Source organism: Podarcis erhardii (genome assembly GCF_964252035.2).
Source record: "Podarcis erhardii genome assembly, chromosome: 3".
Lineage (NCBI taxonomy): Eukaryota > Metazoa > Chordata > Lepidosauria > Squamata > Lacertidae > Podarcis > Podarcis erhardii.
Genome location: NC_138507.1, coordinates 113213993 through 113234400, shown reverse-complemented (window position 1 = coordinate 113234400; position 20408 = coordinate 113213993). Strand labels below are relative to the sequence as shown.

Sequence of the window (20408 nt, the reverse complement as noted above, 5' to 3'; positions counted from 1 at the left end):
CCAATAAAACGAAAGATTCCTTAGATTAAATATATATGCATAGACGAGCCAGTTGACAGAATTCCAGTTTACAGTGGTACCTCGAAAGACGAATGCCTCGAAAGACGAAAAGCTCGCAAAACGAAAGAGTTTTTCGTTTTTTGAGTTGCCTCGCAAGACGGATTTCCCTATCGTCTTGCTTCGCAAGACGAAAACGTCTTGCAAGTTTGTTTCCTTTGTCTTGCAAGTTTGTTTCCTTTTTCTTAAAACCGTGCATTCACTTCGAGGAGCAACTCATAGCACGTGGGGTGGTAGCCTTTTTTGAGGTTTTTGAAGACTTTGGTGATTTTTGAAGCTTTTCCAAAGTCCGTGCTTCGCAAGACGAAAAAATCGCAAGACGAACGAATTAATTTCGTCTTGCGAGGCACCACTGTACACCAAAGAGCAGGGCCTGGGTTATGCAAATGAAGGGGTGGAGCTATGTAGAGAGAGGCTGGCTCAGCTCATCATGGCTTCCACTGAGTTCCATGTGACAAAAAACTAAAAAAGAGGCTGTGCTATCTACAAAGGAAACTACATAATACTAGGTCAGAATATTCATCCATCTAGCCCAGTATTGTCACTGGCAGCAGTGAGTCTCTGGAGTCCCAGGCAAATCCTAGAGAGGAGAGCCTGGGCCAGCAACTTCCTGTTCAGACTCTTGCTGCTTTCTTCCATCACTGCTTCTGAGTTCCCTGCCCAGTAGTCTGCCAGTTTTGAACTGGTGTTGGAATACCAAAACAGGGTTGGGATTCCCCCCTACTAATAATAATAATAATAATAAAATTTATTTATACCCCGCCCTCCCTGGCCAGAGCCGGGCTCAGGGCAGCTAACACCAATAAAATCACAGTAAAAAACATAATGGGGGGGAACCAATTTAAAATACAGGTTAAAATGCAATTTAAAATGCAGCCTCATTTTAAAAGTAGCTGATAAATCAAGGCCATAAGGGGAGAGAAACATAAGGGTCAGACTGAGTCCAAAACAAAGGCCAAGCAGAACAGCTCCGTCTTTCAGGCCCTGCGGAAAGATGTCAAGTCCCGCAGTGCCCTAGTCTATTGTGACAGAGCGTTCCACCAAGTCGGGGCCAGTACTGAAAAGGCCCTGGCCCTAGTTGAGACCAATCTAACCACCTTGCGACCTGGGACCTCCAAAATGTTGTCATTTGTGGACCTTAAGGTTCTCCGCGGGGCATACCAGGAGAGGCGGTCCCATAGGTACACGGGTCCTAGGCCGCATAGGGCTTTAAAGGTCAAAACCAGCACCTTAAACCTGACCCTGTACTCCACCGGGAGCAAGTGCAGTTGGTAAAGCACTAGATGAATGTGATCCTGCGGCAAGGACCCCGTAAGGAGCCTCGCTGCAGCATTCTGCACCCGCTGGAGTTTCTGGGTCAGCTTCAAGGGCAGCCCCGCGTAGAGCAAGTTACAATAATCAAGCCTGGGGGTGACCACCACATGGATCACTGTGGCCAGATCAGGGCGAGAAAGGTAAGGGACTAACATAACAATCTCCAAATTTGGGCTAATGGAGGCGGACACAAAGGTGGTATCAGAGATCATGAACTTGGTCTTGGGGAAACCACTCTGAAGTCACCTTGTCTAGAGTGGCTTAGGATTTGATGGCCACCACAACAACCAAGAATGCTGGGCCCAACACAAGTGTCAGGATCTTGTTTTCTGTACTGGACGGGGGAGGAATGGTGTTTAGATAACAGAGCTCATGCCGGCTCCAGAGGCGGATTCTGGGGGCACAACTGGTTCAGTTGCACTGGGTGCAGAACTTGGGGGTGCCACTAGGGAGCACCACAACTATTACAGTCATCCCTTGGATCCTGAACGCCCAGGAACTCAGACGTTTTGGCTCCCCAACGCCACAAACCCGGAAGTGATTGTTCCGGTTTGCAAACGTTCTTTTGGAACCTGAACGTCCGTCAGGGCTTCCACAGCTTCTGATTGGCTGCAGGAGCTTCCTGCAGCCAATCAGAAGCTGCGATTTGGTTTTGGAAGCCAAACGGACTTCCGGAATGGATTCCGTTTGACTTCCAAGGTACAACTGTATTTAGAATGGCTCTGAGATTCAGGGGGTGCCAAATTTTGGCATTGTGCTGAAATTTGAGGCCTCATGGTCCACCACTGCTGGCTCCCTACCTGAATAAAAATAACAACCCTTAAAGGTTCCTTTTCTGGTTCTGCTGGATTCCTGGACCCACCCAGCCTATGGATCACATCTTCCGACTTTTAATAATTTGCAATCCCATGAGGCACCGACCCCCATGACATCATTAAGTCCTACCCATGACATCGTAAAGTCCTGCCCGTGACATCTCTGCATCCCTACATGGATCTTAAGGTTTGGGGGTGACAAGAGAACAGGAAGCCTACCTCCAAATGGAGCCGCTGAAAGCAGCCATTGATACTGGTATCTGCTGGGCAGTGTCCAGAAGGAGGAGGAACATCAGAGGTGCCATAGTAGCTGTCCACTTCCAAGGAGGGTGAGAGGAGTTAAGCCCAGTCAGCTGGCCAGCTCTGCAGGTGTAAGGGGGAGAAGCAGACTGGGAGATGCTAAGCATCCCAGCAAGTGGGACGCGAGTGGCGCTGTGGGTTAAACCGCAGAGCCTAGGACTTGCCAATCGGAAGGTCAGCGGTTCAAATCCCCGCAACGGGGTGAGCTCCCGTTGCTCTGTCCCAGCTCCTGCCAAACTAGCAGTTTAAAAGCACATCAAAGTGCAAGTAGATAAATAGGTACCGCGATAAATAGGTAAATGGCGTTTCTGTGCACTGCTCTGGTTTCGCAAGAAGCGGCTTAGTCATGCGGGTCACATGACCTGGAAAAACTGTGGACAAATGTCGGCTCCTTCGGCCAATAAAGCGAGATGAGCGCCGCAACCCCAGAGTCGTTCGCGATTGGACTTAACAATCAGGGGTCCCTTTACCTTGAAGCATCCCAGCAGTACTTCCAAGGGGTGGTATTTATGTGCCAGGCCCAGACCCAGTAGAGGTCCGAACAATTAGATTTTTTTTTTTTTATTTTAAAGAAAGTTGCTAAACCTCTTGGAAGAGATGGTACAAAGTAAGATGTGCAGGCAAACCTCTAAGTGAGAGGTGAAATGAACCAGCCTTACTGCTCCCAACTTTCAGTGTTTTCTAGCCAATGAATGAAGTCAGAGTTGTGATTGAGAAGTGAGTTGTGTGCACATCAGGCAACAAGAGTCCAGCCCCAAAGACCTGCTGTTTCCCACTCCCTGTAAGTGCTGTTTTTCCTTCCCCGCTTCGCTGTTGTTTTCTACTCCTTGCAATCTCCAAAGTTTAAAAGATCTACAATTTCCCCTCGCAGCCAGGACTCATCTTTCCTGTGTCAGGTTTGTCTGAGGACAGGTACTTCCTACATGTTGTGGTGGGTTTTTTTGCAAACACTGCTACACAAGAAGAGTTTGGATTTGGATTTGATATCCTGCTTTATCACTACCCGAAGGAGTCTCAAAGCAGCTAACATTCTCCTTTCCCTTCCTCCCCCACAGCAAACACTCTGTGAGGTGAGTGGGGCTGAGAGACTTCAGAGAAGTGTGACTGGCCCAAGGTCACCCAGCAGCTGCATGTGGAGGAGCAGAGACGCGAACCCAGTTCACCAGATTACGAGTCCACCGCTCTTAACCACTACACCACACTGGCTCTCAAGAAGCGTGGGTGGAAGATGTTAGAGGATTCCACCCCGATATGGCAAATGTGAAATCTTTGCAAAGAGGACTTGCTTCCGAGTAAAGCACGTGTGGGATTGTTAGCGTGTTGTGAGCTGCCTTGGAGGTCATCCGATCAAAATCTGAGGTCTTTTAGAAGATAGGATCTGGTTGACATTGTTTATGTCACACCTTGGTAGCATGCATGGTCCCACTCTCACCCACCTGTCAATCTTATGAAACCCCGTGAGGTTGGTTTGAATTGCAAGCTTGGCTTTCTTCTGAGGAAATGGCAGATGGGTTCACAGGGTCAGTATGAACTCTCACTTTGGGAATAAGCACACCTGAGTGCAAGTGAGATTTATGAATCAAAGTAAACAGACAGAAATGTGGTCAGATTAAGATGGGCTGAAGCTTTGGAGCTGTACCAATTTGCAAGGTGGAGTGTTGTTGTTGTTGTTGTTTAGTCGTTTAGTCGTGTCCGACTCTTCGTGACCCCCTGGACCAGAGCACGCCAGGCACTCCTGTCTTCCACTGCCTCCTGCAGTTTGGTCAAACTCATGCTGGTAGCTTCGAGTACACTGTCCAACCATCTCGTCCTCTGTCGTCCCCTTCTCCTTGTGCCCTCCATCTTTCCCAACATCAGGGTCTTTTCCAGGGAGTCTTCTCTTCTCATGAGGTGGCCAAAGTATTGGAGCCTAAGCTTCACGATCTGTCCTTCCAGTGAGCACTCAGGGCTGATTTCCTTAAGAATGGATAGGTTTGATCTTCTTGCAGTCCATGGGACTCTCAAGAGTCTCCTCCAGCACCATAATTCAAAAAAGGTGGAGTGAGGGACCCAGAAAAACAGTTTTTTTAAAAAAAAAATTATTGATTTTAACATATAAATTATAAAATGTACCACAAAACTTATCACTTATACAATCCTTTTAGACTTCCATCAGCACCTCTGATGATCCACCGTTTTAACCACTTCTTATGCATTTCTTAACTTTATATTGCCTTTACATCTCTTAACAAATCATCCTTCTCCTTCTCCAATTTTGCAATACTTCCAATAATACTCCTCACAAAACTTCTTGCAAACCTACAAACATCGTCTGATCTTCACAATGTCCACTCCCTGCTTAAAACGGGGGGCGCCCTTTGCGTGGACGCGCGCAGCCCCTAGATCTGGAGCGGTTCCATCAGCATAGGCTTGGCTTTGCCTTCCCTCAGGTGGGATACCTGGAGGTCTCCGCTTACCTCAGTCAGTTGTCCAATCCCACCTGGGGGAAGCATTGCCAAGGAGACCAGGCCAGGTAGGGGAGGGATTACCTGCCCACACAATAGAGGGAGGATCTTACCTGGGAATCCTCACTTGGCTCCAGAGCTTCTCCCACCCTACCCACCCTCAGTTAATGTCTTATTTTGCAGGTTAACTTTTCTTCACAGGTTTTGCAGGTTAACTTTTCTTCACAGGTATGCGGGCGCTGCTACGTTAAGGTCGCTGTTAAAGGGCCGGAAAGGAATTTCCCTGCATTAGCAGGTTTCACCTTTCCCGTAGCAAAACGTCACAACTTTGGCGGTATCAGGCCTTGGGCGGAATCCTTTAGTCCATCTTCCTCTTTGTGGCGGCGATACCAGGGTTCCCCGTTAAAGGGGTTTCTGAAGGGAGGCTTTGACCGTACACCGAAAGGTCGTCATTGCTCTCCCCTGCGGCGGCAGCGTAACGGGGGCGGCTATCTCTGCTTGAACATATGTTCTCCAGAGCCGGCCCATCCCCACACACACACACACACTGGATAACCCTGATGCTCCCTAGGTCCCCGGCTGGGGACTGGGGAGGGAGAATGCCCAATGCCTGAGCCAAGGTCTACCCACATTTGAAATTTAATAAAGTTGTGGCCAATTTAATCCCATAGCACGTTGTCTTGAGTCGTTATTCCACATGATGGGGGGGGGCGCTCGGGATCTGGGGACTCCACCCGTCCACGCAAATACTTTTCAAGTAGTCCATAAATTTACTCCAGTCTTCCATGAATTTCTGGTCCCGCCGGTTTCGAATCCTTCCTGTTAGTTTATCTACTTCTGCATAGTCCATTAACTTCATTCTCGATTCTTCAATCGTCGGTAATTCTTCTTGCTTCCATTTTTGGGCCAGTAATATTCTTGCTCCTGTTATTACATATAAAAAGGAAAAACATAGTTAAAGGGAGCAAAATGTGATGCCCGTAATACAAGCACTAAGTCTTTCCCCACTGCTTACTGATTTACCCAATCTATGAGCCTTGTTCAAAGATTTAAATTTCCCAGCTGAGAGATTGATTGAGTATCTGATTAGCTTTTTATTAGGAGAAAGGTCCTCCTTAAACTTCTGAAAAAGTAACCTGTTTTGCTACCAGTTTTAAGGAGAAGAGTTTGCTGGGATGATAAGTTAAATCCTTCATCGGAGCAAACTCTTATCCAACAGAATGCCTGGTTTTCATAATTACTTTGTATAATGTGTTTTATTCTGTCATATGTGTCTCATTTTGTTTTGTAATGGCTTCGGCTACACAAAAATAAATAATACTGGAATCCCCGTTTGCAGTAGTATTTTTCATAGAATCATAGTTAAAAGGTCCGTATAGTTAAAGATATGGTTTTCCCAGTAGTGATGTATGGAAGTGAGAGCTGGACCATAAAGAAGGCTGATTGCCGGAGAATTGATGCTTTTGAATTGTGCTGCTGGAGGAGACTCTTGAGAGTCCCGTGGACTGCAAGAAGATCAAACCTATCCATTCTGAAGGAAATCAGCCCTGAGTGCTCACTGGAAGGACAGATCGTGATGCTGAGGCTCCAATACTTTGGCCACCTCCTGAGAAGAGAAGATGCCCTGGAAAAGACCCTGATGTTGGGAAAAATGGAGGGCACAAGGAGAAGGGGACGACAGAGGACGAGATGGTTGGACAGTGTACTCGAAGCTACCAGCATGAGTTTGACCAAACTGGGGGAGGCAGTGGAAGACAGGAGTGCCTGGCGTGCTCTGGTCCAGGGGGTCACGAAGAGTCGGACACGACTAAATAACTAAACAGCAACAACAACATAGAATTGAAGAGTCGGAAGGGACCCCAAGGGTTATCAAGTCCAACTGCCTGCAATGAACAAACCTCAACTACCTCTCAAAGCACTGATTATAAAATCCAGGGTGAGTGAGATAGCCAAGGTGGGCTGGGGAATCGCTGAAAAGGGATAGTAAAAGAAGGGATTTCAAAACTATCAGCAGCACCATACGTAATATCTCTGTTTCTCCACAAGAGGGCAAATATAACAGGTAGGCGATTTCCTGTTGCCCTTGCTCAGTCACATGCAGAATCTTTGCAATGAGTCCTTAAGGCAGTGGTTCCCTTACCAGTCCACACTTTTGTAATAATAATAATAATAATAATAATAATAATAATAATAAAAAAATTTATTTATATCCCACCCTCCCCAGCTGAAGCTGGGCTCAGGGCGGCTAACAACAATCAAAATAATCCAACGATTCTAAAAACATTTCATTATAAAAATTAATTAAAATCAAATTTATGGCAACCAATAAGCAAAATTCTGTGCAGATTGCCAGAGGAGGGGGGTCAGGCTGCGCCCTGACCAAAGGCCTGGTGGAACAAAAAATTGCTTGTGCCGCATCATAGTTTTTATTGACAAAGAATGCACAATGCAGCTACGTAAGAACGTGAATCATTCCCAAAATATAAACAAGCCTCTTACATATGTACAGTGGCCTCTCGGGTTGCGAACGTGATCCGTGCTGGAGGCACGTTCGCAACCTGCAGTGTTCACAACCCACAGCGCCGCATCTGCGGGTTGCAATTCGGCGCTTCTGTGCACGCGCAAAGCATGTATGACTACCCAAACCCAGAAGTAACCCATTCTGGTACTTCCAGGTTTTGGCGGGTCCGTAACCCGAAAAAATGCGACCTGAAGCATCTGTAATCTGAGGTGTAACTGTACCGTAAAAGTATGTATACAAACTCAATGAAAAGTGTGAGCTTGCTTTTGCTGGGTCATCTCATTTATGTTAAGTCAATTTGAGGCAGACCAAGTCTCATCAAAGCAAAGAAGCTTTTCTCTTTACCTGAACTTTCCTGTTCATCAGAGTTGAAAATCCCAGTTCCCAACAATATGTTGAGGAGAAGTATAGAAGAATAGCCAGTGCTCTTGAAGAGAGGCGTGGATATCATTTCTGGTTTTATGTCCATTCTGTAATGGAATATTTAAATGTTTCTTTGAATTGTCCTTGAATCTTCCAGCCATACTTGCCATTCTCTCCTGCCGCACCACTGCCTTAAGCTGTGTGGCTTCTCAGTACTGAGAAGGCTTCACAGCAGAACATGCCTGGAAAGCTCAGTTGGTTACAGCATGGTGCTGATAATGGCAAGGTTGAAAGTTTGATTCTCAGGGACCCTTCCAACTCCACAGTTCTATTATTCTGTGATCCTATGACCACAAAGAACAAGATGTCTGGCATTAAAAAGAGTATTGTACAGTGGTACCTCGGGTTACAGAAGCTTCAGGTTACAGACTCCACTAACCCAGAAATAGTACCTTGGGTTAAGAACTTTGCTTCAGGATGAGAACAGAAATCGTGCAGAGGCAGCAGGAGGCCCCATTAGCTAAAGTGGTACCTCAGGTTAAGAACAGTTTCAGGTTAAGAACGGACCTCCAGAACAAATTAAGTTCTTAACCCGAAGTACCACTGTAATTAATCTACGATGCCCACTTATTATGGCTAGTAGCCACAGGTAGCCTTATTCTCTTCCCCTCCCCCTCCTGTAGATTTTATTGAAACATTTCACCATTGTTCTTGTTTAGTCATTTAGTCTTGTCCTACTCTTTGTGACCCCCTGGACGAGAGCACGCCAGGTACTCCTGTCTTCCACTGCCTCCCGCAGTGCTTCAGCACCATAATTCAAAAGCATCAATTCTTCAGCGATCAGCCTTGTTTACATTTCACCATACAGTTCAATAAAAAAAAAACAAGCTGATCTAAATAAACAAAAGAAAAGAAAGAGAAAAGGAGCATGGAGAATACAGAGCCCTCTCTCAAAGGTAGGACTTAATCCTTGTCTCACGCAGAAAGAGGTAGGCCCTTCCGGTTAAAGGTTGGCATGGGGGCAACATAGAAGTTCTGCCTATGGCATGTTCTCTGTATGGTCCTATCCATACACAACACCTCATACATCAGCTGTCATTAATAATAATAATAATAATAATAATAATAATAATAATTTATTTATATCCCGCCCTCCCCAGCCAAAGCCAGGCTCAGAGCGGCTAACAACAATAAAAATAACACAGTTTACATAAAATTACAGTCCATTAATTGGAAAACATTCGAAAATCAATTTATTCTAAAATCAATTCAAAGTCAAATTAATGGCAACCATTGGGCTAGAATGCTATGAGGATTACAGAAGGAGGGGGTCAGACTGTGCCCTAGCCAAAGGCCTGGTGGAACAGCTGTCTTGCAGGCCCTGTGGAAAGATGTCAAGTCCCACAGGGCTCTAGTCTCTTGTGACAGAGCATTCCATCAGATTGGGGCCACGGCCGAAAAACCCCTGGCTCTGGTTGAGGCCAGCCTAACCTTCCTGTGCCTCGGATCTCCAAGATGTTTTTATTTGAAGACTGTAAGGTCCTCCGTGGGACATACCAGGAGAGGTGGTCCCGTGGGTACGAGGGTCCTAGGCCGTCTAGGGCTTTAAAGGTTAAAACCAGCACCTTAAACCCGATCCTGTACTCCGCCGGGAGCCAGTGAAGCTGCTATAGCACCGGGTGAATGTGATCCCGCGGCGAGGACCCCGTAAGGAGACCTGACGCAGCATTCTGCAGCCACTGGAGTTTCTGGGTCAGTCTCAAGGGCAGCCCCACATAGAGTGAGTTACAATAATAAAGAGTGGCTAGGATGGCTTTGGGTCCTCCAGCCTGGAGGGAGGGAGGTTTGGAGGTGTGGTCTGCAACACGTCTCAGATGCAACAATGGTGCTTTCGAGTTGGGTCTCTACTGAGCCATCCAGCCATCATTCTGCTCTGTTAGTTATTTTGCAATGCTTCCAAGCCCAAAAAGTTTGCAGCCATAGACAGTATTGAAAGTGGAGCTGGGTAAGTTGGAGGCCAAGAGTATCAGCATTGCTGTGTTTTGCATATGCATGGAGCCCCCAGCTGAAAAACGTTACTTTGGTTCTGATCCATTATAGCTATTCCTACATTCTTGCACTTTACTCTTCAACCAAGGCCAGATCTCCAAAATGCCATCTGTGGCAAACATCTGTCGGGAGGAATAACTTAGGCCTCAGTGCATCTTGTTGCAATGCAAAAGGATCGGAGGCTACAGAGTCCTTCCATGTTACGATGACAAATTTTCCAAAGAAACAGCCCCCATCTTGGGCTTTTAAAGGTCAACATTCCAAAGCAGTTCCCTTCACAAACCACAGATCTATTTTAGCCGATATCCTCCTGGGAAGGAACCTCCTGCTTACGATCGCTGCATGGATTTTCCTATCCCCTCATAGTCTATCTTAAGACCCCTGCTGCTTTTGAGCAGTGATTCCTGCAGTATTGGACCAAGGCAACATTATTTGTTGGCTTGCTTGTTTCCTTTCTTCTTCAGCCCTTCTCCAGCTGGGCAAATGATGTGACGGGTGTCTGTCGGCTTGAAAAAGTTCCCCACCACCACATGTGGCATTTGAGCCCAATGACTTCATCCATGTTCCTTCTATAATAAATGGATGTGCAGATAGGAGGCTCTGCTTGGTTTTGTGGAGGTAAAATCACCACCTTCCAATGGTCTTCGGCCATGGGGCTTAGCGGGGCACGAAAACACCCTTTAGCTTTGTCAGGATGAGTAAATCTGGTCAAGATTTTGGCAGGCCAACAGAGAGTCAATCGCTTTATGCTGGTGGAGAGATAACAATCTTTGCAGACTTCTGGAAAGTCAAATATCACATCCACATCATTTGAAGCACATCACTTTCTCCCAAAGATTCCTGCTAACTGTACAGTGGTACCCCAGGTTACATACACTTCAGGTTACATACGTTTCAGGTTACAGACTCCGCTAACCCAGAAATAGTGCTTCAGGTTAAGAACTTTGCTTCAGGATGAGAACAGAAATCGTGCTCCGGCGGCGCAGCGGCATCAGGAGGCCCCATTAGCTAAAGTGGTGCTTCAGGTTAAGAACAGTTTCAGGTTAAGTATGGACCTCCGGAACGAATTAAGTACTTAACCTGAGGTACCACTGTAGTTTGTTAAGGGTGCTGGGAACTGTAGCTCTGTAAGGGGGCAAGCTACCGGGTGGTGCTGTGGTCTAAACCACAGAGCCTAGGACTTGCAGATAAGAAGGTTGGTGGTTCGAATCCCCGCGACGGGGTGAGCTCCCGTTGCTCGGTCCCTGCTCCTGCCAACCTAGCAGTTCGAAAGCACGTCAAAGTGCAAGTAGATCAATAGCAGGAAGGTTCCAGCAGGAAGGTAGACGGCATTTCCATGCGCTGCTCTGGTTCGCCAGAAGCGGCTTAGTCATGAGGTCTTCACTAAGGTAAACTCCCAGGAATTTAAAGGAAGAGACTCTCTCCACACAACGCCCCTGATATACAATGGGGCTAGTTCCCCTCTCTTCCTCCGAAAGTCCAACACCAGTTCCCTAAACTGCAAATGGTTTGGGAGAATGGTACATGAAAGGGTGCAGAGAAAAACAGATTGCTACTAAGCAAAACCTTACAACCAGCCCCCCTTCAGAAGAAGAAACAGGACTGTGTGCACCCTTTGCTATTATCTGTCTGTCTATTCTGTGCCGCTAAAAAGTTGATTTTGTGACCATTCAGGACAATGCAAACCAAGCAAATGTGCACAATTTCTTTTGGATGCATATTTTGTGTGGGTGTTATATCTTTGCCGGTGTGGTGTAGTGGTTAGAGCAGGGGTAGTCAACCTTTTTATACCTACCGCCCACTAATGCATCTTTCTTGATGGTAAAATTTCCTTACCCCCCGCCAGTGCTCGATGGAAGGAGGATTCAGCTTGTGCTGTAGAACCCCCTAACGCCCACCTAGAATCCTGAAACGCCCACTAGTGGGCGGTAGGGACCAGGTTGACAACCCCTGGGTTAGAGCGTTGGACTCAAGACCTGGAAGACCAGGATTCAAATCCACCCCGCAGCCACAAAACGTATTGGGTGACATCATCATAATCATCATCATTATTATTATTGTTATTACAGTGGATGCTCAGGTTGCGAACGTGATCCGTGCGGGATGCACATTCGCAACCCGCAGCGTTCGCAACCCACAGCGGCGTGTCTGCACACAAGCGGGTTGCAATTTGGCACTTCTGCGCATGTGCAAAACACAATTTAGTGCTTCTGCGCATGCGCAACCCCCGAAACCCGGAAGTAACCCGTTCCGGTACTTCCAGGTTTCAGCGGGTCTGTAATCCAAAAAACACAACCTGAAGAGTCTGTAACCTGAGGTATGACTGTATTATTATTATTATTATTATTATTATTATTATTATTAATTCAAGTTATACACTGCCCTATACCTGGAGGTCTCAGGGTGGTTCACAACGAGACCACAACATATAAAATCAAACCCAAAGCAGTAACCCAATAACCACCACCCCCCAAAGCTACATTCTAAAAGGGTGTTGGATGTCAATATGATCAATCAAAGGCCTGGTTAAAAAGGAACATTTTGGCCCAGCGCCTAAAGGTGTATAATGAAGGCGCCAGGTGAAATTCTATCAGCCCATTTGCAAGGATAGTTTTATGGTTAGGCCCTAACCATCCCTGAGTTGCGGGGGGGGGGGCGGTTCGGAATGGATGCCCTTTGGGGTCCCCTCCAACCCTACAATTCTATGATTCTATAAAACCACCCCTAAATTAATAAAAACAGCCATTAATAAAAACAAATGGTTGCTAGCCTGTCCTTATATCCCTATATTGCTTCTTTATTCCCTCTTTGAGCTACAAATGATTGGTTTTCTCCACCTGGTCACCTGGTAGCGATGTCTGGGGGGTCACAGGAGAGCACGCAAGGAACTTTTTTGGGGGGAGGGGGAATCTTGTTACATTCAAAGTCTCCATCTCAAATAAAAAGAGCTTTTTGATTACAGTGGTACCTCAGGTTACAGCTGCTTCAGGTTACAGATGCTTCAGGTTACAGACTCCGCTAACCCAGAAATTGTACCTCGGGTTAAGAACTTTGCTTCAGGATGAGAAGAGAAATCACACGATGTTGGCATGGTGGCAGCGGGAGGCCCCAGTAGCTAAAGTGGTGCTTCAGGTTAAGAAATATGCATTTGTTAAGAAACCAGAGGCTTTTCTTTTAGGAATTGTCGGTAATGAAATAAATAGAAAGGACCACAAACTTTTCCAATATGCAGTAACAGCAGCAAGAATATTACTGGCCCAGAAATGGAAACAAGAACAAATACCAACGTTGGAGGAGTAGAGAATGAAGCTGATGGACTATGCAGAACTTGATAAACTGACTGGGAAGATCAGATATCTACGAGATCAAAAGTTCATCGAGGACTGGGGAAAATTAGCCGAATATTGGGAATGTATAAGTGATAATGGAATAAAGCTAGTGGCTTTCAGAGAAGCTCTGTAACAGTTTAAGAAATATTGTAAAAAGGCAAAATAGAAGTGGGGGGTAGGTATAAAGGCAATAGCAAAATTTGGAAATGTGAATTAAAGAAGTTAGAATTTGGATGATTGTCAGAGAAGCCGAAGGAAGTCAAAAATGGAAAATTTAATAGAAATTGAAATGTGGTATGAATGTATGGAAAATTAATAAAATATAATTTAAAAAAAAAAAGAACAGTTTCAGGTTAAGAACAGACCTCCGGAACGAATTAAGTTCTTAACCCGAGGTACCACTGTATTATTTTTTAAGCAGGGTATGTTTTGTTTACTGATCAGTAACAGGGTATTATTTTTTAAGCAGGGTATGTTTTGTTTACTGATCAGTTTTGTTTACTGAGAGCCAGGGTGGTGTAGTGGTTAAGAGCAGTAGACTCGTAATCTGGTGAACTGGGTTCGATTCCCCGCTCCTCCGCATGCAGCTGCTGGGTGACCTTGGGCCAGTCCCACTTCTCTGAAGTCTCTCAGCCCCACTCACCTCACAGAGTGTTTATTGTAGGGGAGGAAGGGAAAGGAGATTGTGAGCCGCTTTGAGACTCCTTAAAGGGAGTGAAATGCGAGATATCAAATCCAAACTCCTCCTCTTCTTCTTCTTCTTCTTCTTCTTCAGTACAAGACTCCTGGCATCCTTCTGAGCAACTGAGCATCTTTCTCATACAATGTGTTCGCAGGACAGGGCTTGGACATATTCGTGGCGAGCGAAATGAAAGGAATTGGGGGTTGGGGACACGGGGAAGGAGCTGTTTCGTTTGCCAGCTCTGTGGTCAACACCACTGCCCTGACCTGATTACTTCAGCTGATGTTTTTCCTAAATCTGTCATGAATCAGCAATTATCAGCTTTCGCAACACTCTGTGACTGTCCTGTGAGAAGCTGCAGAGGGACTTTTTTATTGTGGGCTGGATGTTCCTGAAAGGACCTTTGAATATACAAACACTCTCTCTCTCTCTCTCTCTCTCTCTCCTTACACCCTTGGCTTTTCCCTGGCCAGAGAAAGTGCAGAAAGACAGAAGGGGGAAGAGGAGAGGGAGGGGAGAGAGCAAACTTCCACATCCCCCAAGTGTGAGGGAAATTCAGCTGAACGCAATTTGGATGTGAACCGAACGATGCCTTTTATAACAGGCTCGCATGTCAACAATATATTTTTCCATTAAGCCCTGGAAGAGGTCCAGATTGAGGAATTAAACGTTCCTTCTTCCATGGGAGTCCTTGCATAATAGGGAACGCGTGGAGTGGAATGGGATTAGCACCCATGCGCAGCTAATAGTTTCAAAAGGGCTCCCCCTCCTGCGCCTGGCTCACTGTGTATTGAAAAAATTGTTAATAAGTGTTTTTTTTTTTTTAAAAAAAAAAAAGGCAAAAAATAAGGGAATTTTCCCACTGGTTTATCAGCAGAACACTGGACAAACATGCTGGGTGATCTGTGTCAGGAGGTCTGTTTTGCAGGTCAGCACAGTTCCTAGGAAGCTTTAAAAAAAAAAGCCAGAGAAGACAAAAATGCAAACACTATTCAGCACAATTTGCTAAGAAATCTGCTATGATTAAATGGGCACAAGACGTTGGACATAACATCATGTTTGCTGACTGGGAACAGTTGTGGACCACAGGTATGAAATTTACGGCATGTAATGCCTTACGAGAGAATATTATGAAAATGATATACAGGTGGTACATGACCCCAGTCAAGCTTGCAAAAATCTATCATTTGCCCGATAATAAATGCTGGAAATGTAAAGAGACTGAAGGTACATTCTTTCACCTTTGGTGGACGTGCCCAAGGATTAAGACCTTCTGGGAGATGATATATAATGAAATGAAAAAGGTATTTAAATATACCTTCTCTAAGAAACCAGAGGCCTTTCTCCTGGCCATGGTCGACCAATTGGTGCCAAAGAAGGATAGAACTTTCTTGAATACTGTCAGTTTTGGTCCCCTCAGTTTTCAAATCATAAATGCATTTCTTCCCCCTGCTGCAGCACTATGCTTTTTTAAAAAAAGTATCTTCATTAAAATTAACCAGTATTTTACTGCAAATTTCTCCCAAGAAACACATCTCTGTATGCAATTTCACAACGCACACATTTTTTGCAAGCAATTTCCCCTATAGTTTTATGCACATGTTGTGAAGTGCTCTGAGACCTTGAATAAATGTTGTTGTTGTTGTTTAGTCGTTTAGTTGTGTCCGACTCTTCGTGACCCCGTGGACCAGAGCACGCCAGGCACTTCTGTCTTCCACTGCCTCCCGCAGTTTGGTCAAACTCATGCTGGTAGCTTCGAGAACACTATCCAACCATCTCGTCCTCTGTTGTCCCCTTCTCCTTGTGCCCTCCATCTTTCCCAACATCCGGGTCTTTTCCAGGGAGTCTTCTCTTCTCATGAGGTGGCCAAAGTATTGGAGTCCCAGCTTCAGGATCTGTCCTTCCAGGGAGCACTCAGGGCTGATATCCTTAAGAATGGATAGGTTTGATCTTCTTGCAGTCCATGGGACTCTCAAGAGTCTCCTCCAGCACCATAATTCGCAACTTGAATAAATAGTGTTACATAAATATTATTTATACATGAATAAATTCAGTACAGTCACATATGCATTTTCTTGAGCACTTCCCCTTGTAATTTGCATTTTTGTACACATTGTTTGGGACTGCATTGCAAAATTCAGAAAAATTCAAATTTTGAAGGATAAGTGTGTTTTGGTTCGCGTATTGGTGCGAGCAGAGTGAATCAGGTAGTTTCTCATTAAAAAGCAAACAAGATTTAATTTCCTCTCTGTCCTTAGCTGGGAGTCATCAGGCTTCAAGGCATGAGATTGTGGACATGGAGCATAGAAGCCAACTTCTAGGGACTGAGGGGTCTTCGGCCCCCCAATAAAATATTTGAGGTTGCTACCCCCCCCCCCATTGATGGACATTGCCATTCAGATGGTATGTGAGCACCACATCATGTGATCAATTATGCAGGACGGGGCTTAGCTCCTCCCCCAATATTTTATTCAAATTGGCACCCCAGGTTAATAGACTACCCTGTCCATTTCAGAACATTAAAGTTTAAAACTATCAGCTGCTCTTTGCCCTTCAGCTATGAGCCTGCCACTCTGAAATCCTTATAAAACACTCAATGAACACTTGATAACTATCCCCACCCTAATGCCTGGGGTGCTTAGTTAAGCCCTGTGGCTAGAGTGCAATAAAATAAATAAATTAATTAAAATGTACATGGCTTCTGTGAATAGGAAGGGACATAGGCAGCTGCCTGATGTTGAGCCAGACTCTTGGACTAGCTATCTCAGTATTGTCAACACTGACTGGCAGCCGCTGTCCGTCTCTCCCAGCCCTACCTGGCGATGCCAGGGATTGAACCCGTGACCTTCTGCACATAAACCAGATGCTCTACCACTGAGTTACAGTGCTTCCTAAGCACTCACTCTTAGTGGAGGCTGCCCGCTGTGTCTCTGCATGATGGATTAACCCGGCCTACTTCCAGTCAGCATTCACTGGTAGAGGAAAGTTGCTGTGTGCCATTTCTGACCTACAAATTGAATACCAACATCTGATTCACAACAGAAGAAGAAGAAGAGTTTGGAATTGATATCCCACTTTATCACTACAGTGGTACCTCGGGTGAAGTACTTAATTCGTTCCAGAGGTCCGTTCTTAACCTGAAGCACCACCGTTCTTAACCTGAAGCACCACTTTAGCTAATGGGGCCTCCTGCTGCTGCCGCGCCGTCGGAGAACGATTTCTGTTCTCATCCTGAAGCAAAGTTCTTAACCCGAGGTACTATTTCTGGGTTAGCGGAGTCTGTAACCTGAAGCGTATGTAACCTGAAGTGTATGTAACCCAAGGTACCACTGTACCCAAAGGAGTCTCAAAGCAGCTAACAATCTCCTTTTCCCTTCCTCCACCACGACAAACACTCTGTGAGGTGAGTGAGGCTGCAAGAAGTGTGACTGGCCCAAGGTCACCCAGCAGCTGCATGTGGAGGAGCGGGGAATCGAACCCGGTTCACCAGATTACGAGTCCACCGCTCTTAACCACTACACCATACTGGCTATATGCAGGTAGGTGTCTTTTTTTAAAAAAAGGCATCTCTAATCACATGGTGGTTTTGGATCAGGTTAGCCGTATTGATTTGTATGCTGTTGGTGGATTTTTGTCATTGCCTTGTTGGGCTGTGTATGTGCTAAAGGGGAGCCATACCGGGGTAAAAACGTCGTCTTCCGTTTGTCCCCGTGTCAGTTTCAGTTTATTGGTTAATTTTTCTAGTAAGGCTGTTTCCCATACTATTTGGTACCATTGGTCCATACTTACTCCTGACAGGTCTCTCCAGTGACTGGTTACTCACACATGAAAACAAAGACCACCTAGCAAAACTCATAGAATCATAGAATCATAGAATCATAGAGTTGGAAGAGACCACAAGGGCCATCGAGTCCAACCCCCTGCCAAGCAGGAAACACCATCAGAGCACTCCTGACATATGGTTGTCAAGCCTCTGCTTAAAGACCTCCAAAGAAGGAGACTCCACCACACTCCTTGGCAGCAAATTCCACTGTCGAACAGCTCTTACTGTCAGGAAGTTCTTCCTAATGTTTAGGTGGAATCTTCTTTCTTGTAGTTTGGATCCATTGCTCCGTGTCCGCTTCTCTGGAGCAGCAGAAAACAACCTTTCTCCCTCCTCTATGTGACATCCTTTTATATATTTGAACATGGCTATCATATCACCCCTTAAACTCCTCTTCTCCAGGCTAAACATGCCCAGCTCCCTTAGCCGTTCCTCATAAGGCACCGTTTCCAGGCCTTTGACCATTATGGTTGCCCTCCTCTGGACACGTTCCAGTTTGTCCGTGTCCTTCTTGAACTGTGGTGCCCAGAACTGGACACAGTACTCCAGGTGAGGTCTGACCAGAACAGAATACAGTGGCACTATTACTTCCCTTGATCTAGATGCTATACTCCTATTGATGCAGCCCAGAATTGCATTGGCTTTTTTAGCTGCCGTGTCACACTGTTGGCTCATGTCAAGTTTGTGGTCAACCAAGACTCCTAGATCCTTTTCACATGTACTGCTCTCAAGCCAGGTGTCACCCATCTTGTATTTGTGCCTCTCATTTTTTTTTTTTTCTTTTTTTTTCTTTTTTGCCCAAGTGCAATACTTTACATTTCTCCCTGTTAAAATTCATCTTGTTTGTTTTGGCCCAGTTCTCTAATCTGTCAAGGTCGTTTTGAAGTGTGATCCTGTCCTCTGGGGTGTTAGCCACCCCTCCCAGTTTGGTGTTATCTGCAAATATGATCAGGATGCCCTTGAGTCCATCATCCAAGTCGTTGATAAATATGTTGAATAAGACCGGGCCCAAGACAGAACCCTGTGGCACCCCACTAGTCACTCTTCTCCAGGATGAAGAGGAACCATTGATGAGCACCCTTTGGGTTCGGTCAGTCAGCCAGTTACAAATCCACTGAGTGGTAGCATAGTCGGGAAGAGTTAGAGGAGTATTGAACCAGGAAATATTTGGAGAATGGAGAATATTTAAGGATTATATAAGATCATATTGTACCAATCACACCATATTAGCAGAACTTGAGTGATACTTGTAAACACAACAAACACCGTTTGTGGAGTAGACGGGAACAATATTAAAGAATATAAAACTGTGCGGGGAAAAATGACATTGGAAACATTTTGTCAGAAGTCTTTTTTTATTTAAGTATTTATTTAAGTATTAATTAGGAAGATTAAGTGTTTACTATGTACGTAAATTTGCATTTTCTTCTTTCTTTTTTCTGTATTTTCTTTTCTTTTTTCTTAATTGTTTTTTCTTTAATTTTCTTTTTGTAGTATGAGAATGCAAATTCTTTGTAAAATCTCTGTATAAGTGTGTAATTTAAAATAATAAAGATAATTTTTTTTAAAAAAGACCACCACAGCCCACCACAAATGAACAACCACACCCTAGGCCAAGCCCAACCTCTCTCACCACCAAAGAAACACAAGTGAACAGCAGAGAACCTGCACATGCAACGCCGACACAAAACCCCACATATATTAAGTAAACTAGAAACACCCCCTACCCGACCCCACTCCTACTCATCTTTCCCCCCGCTCCACCTCTTTCCCCCTTTTCTTCCTAATGTCTCGACAAATGAAACTGATTTGTAAAAAAAAAAAAAAAAAATGTTACATGGGGAGGGGGGAATAAAAGAGAGAGACATTGCACATACTTTTGTAAATCAAGAAAATCTTTAATAAAAATACATTTTAAAAAATAAATAAATCACATGGTGGTTTTAATTGCACCAATTCAATTGGCAAGCTTTAGGGTTACACAGAAGTCTTGGTGGGTTCTCCTTCCTTGGAGGTTTTTAAGCAGAGCCTGGATGCCCATCTGTCACAGATGCCTTAGTTGAGGCTCCTGCGTCGCTAGGACTAGATGGCCTTTGGGGGTCCCTTCCAACTCTCCGATTCTAGTACTCTTCTTGGGACAGGGAACTGGCGCCTTCATCCTTCCAAAGCAGCAGTTCTCAACCTGTGGGTCCCCGGATGTTGTTGGACTACAACTCCCATCATCCCTAGCTAGCAAGGCCAGAGCTCAGGGATGATGGGAGTTGTAGTCCAACAACATCTGGGGACCCACAGGTTGAGAACCGCCGTCCCAAAGCCTGCTCTCCTGCCAAGAGAGCTTGTTCAATGTCACCTGAACCCTTTTAGATCTCGTGTCGTGCATTAGCGCTGATTTTGTTTCAACCTCCTTCAAGATGATTAATTCCAGCCCGGATATGATAAACGACTCCTTTGCAACTGCACATAACTTCGTTAACTCCTGTGCAGCACCCTCGTAAAGACCCGTGCATTAAATTCCTTCCCGGGAACATCAGAATTTCCTTTCGGGTCATTAATAATCACAGATGAAACTCAGGCTGCCAGTGTTCTGAGCCAGGCTACACATCCTCAGCCAATCTCAGACGTACGTGTCGCATTTCTGACATTTGCTTGCGGGAGGTGAATTGACAGAGGGGGGCAATTCCTCCCCACCGCCTTGCAGATATTCCCTCCGA

The 20408-nt window shown here is 45.4% G+C and overlaps 1 long non-coding RNA gene across 2 annotated transcripts; it reads left to right on the top strand.

The window, feature by feature from the left end:
• The first annotated feature begins 2362 nt into the window (after nucleotides 1-2362).
• Nucleotides 2363-10454, top strand: LOC309338130. Of its 2 annotated transcripts, none has more exons than XR_014154743.1 (2): nucleotides 2363-2484; nucleotides 10328-10454. It is a non-coding gene; the product is annotated as an uncharacterized lncRNA (long non-coding RNA). The 2 variants fall into 2 exon arrangements; XR_014154744.1 differs by having other exon boundaries at nucleotides 2369-2555.
• Nucleotides 10455-20408: the final 9954 nt, after the last annotated feature.